Source organism: Nansenia antarctica, assembly GCF_963989245.1.
Source record: "Nansenia antarctica genome assembly, chromosome: 5".
Lineage (NCBI taxonomy): Eukaryota > Metazoa > Chordata > Actinopteri > Argentiniformes > Microstomatidae > Nansenia > Nansenia antarctica.
In genome coordinates, this window is record NC_137690.1 from 68,192,087 (window position 1) to 68,199,586 (window position 7,500).

A 7,500-nucleotide genomic window follows, 5' to 3' on the forward strand; every position below is an offset into this window, starting at 1 on the left:
ATCAATAAAACAACCTGTGTCAAAATACGATTTGTAACAAATGTTCAAATGCGCTTGATGTAGGCTGGCACAATCAATCCAAGAAGACCATCTCAAAAGTGCACAACCCTGACCGCACGGTGGGCCAAACAAGCTAAATCAACTACATTTCTGTAGTGTATTGAATTTCAGAGAAAGAAACGGTTATTAATGCAATGGACCTGTGTGTCCACTGTGTGGTGCTGGTTCATTATTCCTAGACTGGCTTGGCTGAGCGCTCTCTAGACAGTCGTTATGTCATCAATGTTTCATGTCACTTCAATCCACTGACCTCCTTCTTATATCCCCAGAGAGCTGGCTGCTAAGACCAAGGTCATGGCGCACTGAAACACTGGCATGCGTCTGTGTGTGCGTGTGTGTGTGTGTGCGTGTGTGTGTGTGTGTGTGTGTGTGTGTGTGTGCTTCTGCGTGTGTGTGCGTGTGGTGTGCGTGTGTGTGTGTGCGTGCGTGTGTGTGCGTGTGTGTGTGGTGTGTGTGTGTGATGAGTGTGTGTGCGAGTGTGCTCATTGTCAAGCCTCCAGGCAAAACGGAATCGATTTGATAACACAGAATAAAGCACACGACGGTGACTATTTACTCTTCACTCACTAATGTGAACACAGAGAACTTAATTAGCGCACCATTTACTCATAGAGCAGCCTTGCTCTATCTCCAGACTGATTTCCCATAGGCGTCCAGGACTCCGTGGAATAGACTAGACTAGACTATCAGCGCTTTGATACTGCATTTTACAAAACATAGCAGGGGTATTGTGTATTGTGTGTTCCCTGTTACGTTCTGTACTCTGAGTAAGATTAGAAGTGTCCACATGCATACCTTAATATGGATAAACGAGTGGGTGTAAACAATGATTCCACTGACAGTGTTCACCATGTTATTTTCATATCTGCAACAGGGATTGAAGGAGGGCAGATGGGGGGTGATGCAGGGTACTGGCAGGGTGAATAAGCCCTGTCATAGAGCCGGCTCCTATAGCACACCACCATACAGAGCCCTGGCTGCTCTGCAGGGCTAGACGGGCAGAAGGGGCTAATTATGATGATCTCAACTGGAACACGCCACACAACACACTCCCACAAGAGACTCTTTAACAGCGCGGGAGCCCACACACACACACACACACATACACACACACACACACACACACACACACACACGTACACACGTACACACGTACACACGTACACACACGCACGCACGCACGCACGCACACACACACACATGCACGCATACACACACACACGCACACTAATATGCATGGAAAGGTCCTCCTGGGAAGGCATACACACACACACACACACACACACACACACACACACACACACACACAGGGGAGAGGAGAGAGGGGAGTTGAGGCCGCCAAATCAGATGAGCTGAGAGTCTGGAGATGCACAACACTCCCCCCCCCCCCCCCCCTACTGTAACGGTGAACCAAGGCTCTTGCTCAAGGCCACCGGTCTGGTCTGACTGTCTGGATGTCGTTTCCGTGGACGCTCGGCTAAGGAGAGCACTCCCGTGTGCTGCTAATGGACAAACAGCGACTTCTACGTGTGTGTGTGTGGGCGTGCTACTTGCCTCCCCTCATGGCCTTGGATCACAGCAGGAGTGTGCATTACCATGGAGCCAGTAGTGACGCAGGGGCAGAAGCAGGAGTCTGGCTTTAATCAAACTGGAAAAGCTGTGTCGGTGTCTGTTCATTAACACGCTCACCAGGCACCGCTGAGAACTACCCATCTGGCCGTCTTGTGTGTGTGTGTGTGTGTGTCTGTCTGTGTGTGTGCGTTTGTGTGTGAGAGAGAGAGAGAGAGAGAGAGAGAGAGAGACAGAGGGAAAAGAAGGAGAGAGATTGAGAGAGAGAGAGAGGAAAGAGAGGTAGAGAGAGAGACAGGTAGAGAGAGAGAGAGAGGAAAGAGAGGTAGAGAGAGAGAGAGAGGAAAGAGAGGGAGGTAGACAGGTACAGAGAGAGAGAGAGAGAGGAAAGAGAGGGAGGTAGACAGGTACAGAGAGAGAGAGAGAGAGAGGAAAGAGAGGGAGAGAGACAGGTAGAGAGAGAGAGAGGAATAGAGAGGGAGAGAGACAGGTAGAGAGAGAGAGAGGAATAGAGAGGGAGAGAGACAGGTAGAGAGAGCGAGAGAGGTTCTGTGACATTCCACACAGTCTACAGCCTACTACAAACAATTCTGTGGTGATTTTTTGCGTTTGGATCGTGAGAAGGTGTTGTTGACCCTCTGTATCTATTTCTGTGCCAGTGCAGGTGTCTGGCAAGCACCCTGAGTGTGTGTGTGTGTGTGTGTGTGTGTGTGTATGTGTGTGTAGGTGTGTGTAGGTGTGTGCATATGTCTCTGCCAATCGTCTACTTCAGCGACAACCTCATTCTCGCCATCATTTCCTCCTCTCGTCCGCTCTAGCATGTCATGAGTGATCTCACCCTGACCTGACCCGACTAGATGACTGCATCTGTTCAGCGTAGAGATAGATTTTTCCGACGGTTAAACTGTGACCGACAGTGACATCATTTTTACATACCATACTTTCTTCTATTCAAGGTCTTTTTTTTTTCTCTCCCTCCCTTCTCTGTATGGCACAGACATCTACATTCAGTCACTTTATGCTATTTCCATCCCCCCGCTCCCACTGGCCGACCGCTCATACAGTCTTTCACAAAGCAGTCGGAGTTCAGAGGGGTTCAGACACAATATTGTGAATCACGACACAATTGCGTCGCTCGGGGATCACCAGCGAGATGTGGAAGCCAGTGAAGAAAATGTCAAGGAAATAATCCACAATCGTGACATTATTTTGTGATCAAACGACAGTAACAATTAACAATGATTTTCCTACAAATGAGTTCATTGGTATTCAATCGCTCCCCTTATTTCAGTTTCAGATTCCTGTGAACGTTGTGAGACTTTCACGAGCGTGAAATACTCAGCGTGAGACGCACATCGGTTGGCCTGAGAACAGCCAACAGTCGTCAGTGGAGCGGAATGAAGTGCCGAATGCCAGGTTCACACAAGGCCAGTCAGCAGAAACCGCTGAGAAACGAACTCCGCTGGTTCTCTTTCACTGTACGGAAATTGATGTTCCACGCTCCATTATACGGGGGGGTCAAGGACAGAGTTAGAGTTAAAGCACAGCATGAAAAGGGGGGGAAAAAATGAAATGTCTTTTTGTTCATGCCCTCTGAAGAAGGGAGTCATGGGAAGAGACCCGGTTCGGACAATGCCACCGATCTTGAGCCAATCGGAAAAGGACAAAAGCCGTCGGCTCAGCCAGACGAGAAGCATAAAGGAAGCTAAATGACTTCGAGATCCAGAAGACAAAAGTGTCATTGAGGGTTGTGGGTTTGGGTTGGTGAATCGGAGCCTTTGGCCCCCCTGCCTGCTGGCCTCCCGCACATGCTTTTAGAACCATGATGAGGAGGGAAGTAGTGCATGCTGGGTAGTGTAGTGTGACAGGGCATGTGGATGGGGGGGGGGAAGTCTTTCTGGGAGGGAGTCCAAGACCATCAGTTATAGTGCACATGCCGTAACAATGCCGCTTGCAGTCATGAATAACAACCGATTCTCAAAAATATGACACATCCACAATGTCGGATTCGGACGGGGCGGCTCTCTCTCTATATTTCATTAAGTTCTATTGAGGAAACTGACGTATTTACGCCTCCTTCTCTCCCACCTCCCACGTCATCTACTAGGGCAGAGAATTCCCAGAAGTCTCTTTCCATTATAGTGGGTCTGGCTGACCCACCCTCTCCATTGCTAACTGCTTTTCTTAATTAGAGGAAGTGTTTCCAGAGAGATTTATTTTTACACTCTCACTCTCTCTTGTACCAGCTGCAGCTTTCCTCTCCATACCCCAGTCTCTCTGACTTTACCTGAAATGGAACAATAAACTTCAATACAACGACTGCTATGGTTACTGTATAGTTCCGCTACGGTTCCGAGGGTTAGGACACGGTACTTGCAACAAGGTGCTTGCAACAGTGGGACTGTGGAGGTCAGTCTCTTATGGGCCACATATAGTATATGTTTAAAATGACTCTACTATCATAATACTGCCTGTGAAAGAGAAAAAGAGAGCGAGACAGAGATCATGACAATCAGACAATGAACTGAATTAAATCAAATTCAATGGGTCGTACCCTGCCTACAGTGTTTCACAGTGTCATCCCCTGTGACCTGGCTTTGTTCATATGTCACATAAGGACACCAGTGCTGCTGTGACCGCCAGGGTTCCAACCTGGGTCTTCTGCATACCTAAAGCCTGGTACACACATAAAGATAATCTGGCCGATTTTGGCCCGATTTTCCCCCTTCCGACCAAGGACAGCAAACGCCCGATTATCGGATGGCTCTAAAGATTATCCTACAAGGTTATCCTGTGGTGTGAGGTGTGTTAAGAGTAAATTTCTCCCGACAATCTACTCGGAAAATGGTTGGGGCCGACGATCGTAAATATTAAACGTGTTCAATATTTACGATCAAAAGTCCTCTTGTGTGGGGGGCACTTAGGTGGCGTAGTGGATTAAGTGCTGACCATGTACCGCAGGGCTCCCGATTCGATTCCAGCCGTGGACATATCCTGCATGTCTTCCCTTCTCTCTCCCTCACCCATCCTTCCTGTCATAATCTCTACTATATCTGTCATTAAAAAAGAAAAATATGAGTGGGACTGCCCCACTCAGAAAAAACATACATGGCTGCCTCGTACTGGTCAATCAGGGTACTACTACCCTGATCACGCGAGATTTCTGGCTTGGGGGACGAGACTCTAGAGCAGGGGTCCCCAAACTTTTTTCTGTGAGGGCCACATCATTTTTCCTTTCTGTGATCGGGGGCCTGGGTCGGTCTCTAACATAAAATAATATGGAATGGTGTGAAATGGAGGCGGTTGCGCAAAGCAATTGCGCGCAGGAGAGCACTGGTGGATGCAAACAAAGTCTAAACAGTTGAATTTGGATGGAATTTATACCTATAGTGATATGTCAATGAAATATAATCTGTTTTACAGTCTGATACATGAGGGAGGACCCTCATCATACACGGGGGGACCCATGAAGCAGGGCTGTCTGGGGGTCCACATCAAACACTTAATTTCTTTCATTTCTGGTGAATTTAGCTGCACCAATTTGTGCCCTTTCTGCATCCATTTATGGTGGAAATGTCATTATTTATGTAAAGGAAAACACAATATTCAGGCACCAGATGATCATTCAAAATGTTATGTAATATAATGCAATATAAGGCTCTCAGGCATTCTGTACTTTCAAATATGTATTCTCCTTGAGCAGTCAACATCAACTATCAGCTGTTTCGCTAGCAAACACGAAAGCTAACTTATTTGCGAAACAGCGCCCCCGCCACCACGTCGGCTCAGTGCCGCAATTGCAGTTAGAAATGACAGAAATCCACCCAGTTCAACGCTTGTAGAAAATACGACCGTCAGAGTTTTGTCGAGAGCTGGAGGCGGCTAGAAATATGACGGAGGCGGCCTATGCAGGAAAATCCCTGCTTGATACAGGTCATGAACATATGGGTAAAATTATTTCGTTTTCTCCTGCAGCTGGGCATCTACATTATCTAATCCCCCATTGTTTCAATTCATCTGGTGCCTACTTGCTGACAGACTCACCGCGGGACACACCTCCTCCGCGATCACATTCATACATTTATTGACAAACTCATCAGCACTGGCCCGAACGGATGACTGTTATAACTGGGTTTCGGGTACAAACGTATTCTGCTGAGCTGATTTTAGCTTCGACACTTCTCTGCTCTCATTTGGTCTTGTAAACTACCATACTTGTCTTTGTGGCGGGCTTCATAGTGTCGGCGCAGATTGTATTCTTTGAACACAGACACCGCTTCTTGACAGATGAGCCTTTTCTTTGCATTTAACAATAATAATCACTTGTGCACTGTTGGTTAAAAACCCTGCATTCTGAATCAACTTTTCTCTTTACCAACCGTTTGGCCATTTTTCATCTCTCTGAATTTTCGTTCTAGCTCGCGTGCACCTGCTATAGATCCGTGCTTGTTCACTATGGAACGTTACGTTGAATGTACCGCATTCTGTGGGCGGGTGAAACTAACTAATAATGTTATTAATGAAAATAGTTTATAACTAAGGGACATTTTAATTTGAAAGCCAACCTTTAATATCAAATACAGATATGATATGATTAAAACATATATATATTTTTTAAAAATATGTTTCTGGCATTGTTGAGAGTGTGTGGGGGCGACGTTGTTCAAAGGGCCGGTCCAAGTGTGGGGGTGGGCCGTGTTCGGCCCGCGGGCCGCAGTTTGGGGACCCCTGCTCTAGAGTCTAGACTGTCGTAGGACAGATCTTTAAATATGTTGTGTGCTGTATTGGGAATATCGGGGCATACCACACACAATACAATCAAAACGGTTCAATCCATGATTTTTTTATCTTCATATGTCGGGTCTCTCTCAGATAAAAACAGAAAATCTTTATGTGTGTACCAGGCTTTAGTCTTAGTCCGCCAAGTCTAGGCATGTTCATACTGTATGGCTCAGGCAAAGACACTTATATGTGACAGTGCTCTCCAAACCACCCACAACTGCATCTCTCCACTGTAGCCAACAGTGTACTAAGACTGCTCAGCATAATGTGCTCTCTGGGAATGGTCTGATTTGGCTGCACTCAGTAGGTAAAAGGCTTTGCAGCCAAGAGAGGCTGAAGTACCTTTGCAAGGTTTGTCTTAAAGGCACAGGGTACCCAGGGAATGTCTTTTATTTGCTGGACTCAGTATACACATGCAATCATTACAGTGCAATGAGTGACATATGTCCTCATTAGCATCAATCATTACTGTTACTACTATTACTATTATTATTACTATTATTATTACTATTATTATTATTATTATTATTATTATGATTATTATTATATCGGATTGAAACAATAACAATCACAAGTACTATTTGTTTTGAAACACGACTGTTTCTGTCAAATACAGTGATGATTTGAGATATTGGGATGTAGTATATCTGTATACTGACTATTAGGGCTAACTATGATCAGCTATTATACAAAGTCTGTTGAGAAATCTGTTGAGAAAACCAATATCTACAGTAGACAATTAAATAGATCACTGCAGAATATGGAGTATTGATGGAAGGATTACCTCACATGACTGTCCAAAGCTGCTCTTGAGAGGGTCGCTTTGATGTTTCCTCAGAAGAACAATAAAAAAATACGATGCCATGCATCATACCATGCCATTCCTATTAATCATTGGATTAATTAGGACCAGAGTGGGGTTTTTTCAAAATCACATTTCCCCACTACAGTCCAGAGTCCATACTTTGGAAATCTGTATAAAGCTACACATGGTGCATTACAACCATTGTACCCCAGCCGTTTCAGGGGTAGAGCCGCCGTGTAATGATCGCAAGGTTGGCAGATCGGCGGTTCGAGCCCCGGCTGGCC

The 7,500-nt window shown here is 45.9% G+C and overlaps 1 protein-coding gene across 1 annotated transcript in view; it reads right to left on the reverse strand.

The window, feature by feature from the left end:
• Nucleotides 1-7,500, reverse strand: part of LOC308159024 (coronin-2B) — a gene marked incomplete at its 3' end in the record, with an annotated part of 47,724 nt that overhangs the window by 8,040 nt on the left and 32,184 nt on the right. The gene's annotated exons all lie outside the window — the stretch shown is intronic.